We start from the raw sequence: 1,333 nt of genomic DNA on the forward strand, positions 1-1,333 counted from the left end.
CTACTACAACATCTACTCACCAGTATGACGGCGTTGAATCTACTACAACATCTACTCACCAGTATGAAGTATGACGGCGTTGAATCTACTACAACATCTACTCACCAGTATGACGGCGTTGAATCTACTATAACATAATGTACTCACCAGTATGACGGCGTTGAAGAGGAACATGGAGTACTTGAGGAACTTCCCACATCCTGTGAGACCCATCTTGTCATCCTGGGGGGAGAGAGAGAGAGAGAGAGACTTGGTGAGATGTGTGGGGAGGGAAACGTTGTGTGTGTGTGTGTGTGTGTGTGTGTGTGTGTGTGTGTGTGTGTGTGTGTGAGCGAATGTATGCAGGCAAAAGACAGCGCATTTTGAAAAGGCAGTTTTGGGGGCTTTTTGGGGAGGTGGGGTGGGGGGTTGGGGGGATCCGCATCCTGAACACAGTAGCCCAACAGTCCAGTGCTGACGGTGACAAAGATCCACCAAACATTCACTGTTTCCCCCGTCTCCCTCTCCCCTGATTGGTCAGTTATTCTCTATGGTTACTGCTGACGTCACACAACAAATAAACTTCGTAAAGAAAACCATACTTTACAGTACAGCTGATGACGGCAGATCACCACATCAGAGAATGCACGAGAAAACACATTGCAGTATAGTTGATGACGTTAAAATATCACATTAGTATAAGGAAGGAATATACACATTACAGTACGGCTGATGACGTCAGAACATGTCATAGAATGCACGAATTATCACATTACAGTACTTCTGAAAGCCCACAGAACCTCAAATAGAATGCACTAAACTATAAATAGATAATCAGAACCACTCCGTACGTTGAAGTACCAGATGTTTTCAGAAAAGCCAAGGAACAGGAAATTAGTTTCATCCCCAGTCCCACTCGTTCCGCGTCGTTGCGATTTTCCCATCGTGCGTGAGCAGCTTTGATCATCTTGATAAATCATCTCCACACCAGCTAGGGACGATTCTGTTCAACTACCTGGCTATGATTGTTCCCTACAACTTGAAATAGAATTTGAAATGCCACTGAAGGGAAAAGGGAAATGTTTACACGAACAACATGCTGCGTGCTGCTATTTGAGCAAAAACGTTTCAACTAAAAGTGAGCGGTTCTGAGGAGTTTTTGCTCATCCTCTGTCGTTCATGACTTAATTAGCTTTTAAAAAAATATGTTTTAGATTATGATTTTCTTTGTTTGCATTTCTACCTCAAAGTCAAAGACTAGGAGTGCAGAGAGAAAGTCAAAGACTAGGAGTGCAGAGAGAAAGTCAAAGACTAGGAGTGCAGAGAGAAAGTCAAAGACTAGGAGTGCAGAGAG

General features: G+C 43.6%; 1 protein-coding gene across 1 annotated transcript in view; it reads left to right on the forward strand.

The window, feature by feature from the left end:
• Positions 1–1,333, forward strand: part of LOC101860657 (deubiquitinating protein VCIP135) — a gene marked incomplete in the record, with an annotated part of 37,204 nt that overhangs the window by 1,623 nt on the left and 34,248 nt on the right.

This window comes from Aplysia californica, unplaced genomic scaffold (assembly GCF_000002075.1).
Source record: "Aplysia californica isolate F4 #8 unplaced genomic scaffold, AplCal3.0 scaffold00223, whole genome shotgun sequence".
NCBI lineage: Eukaryota > Metazoa > Mollusca > Gastropoda > Aplysiida > Aplysiidae > Aplysia > Aplysia californica.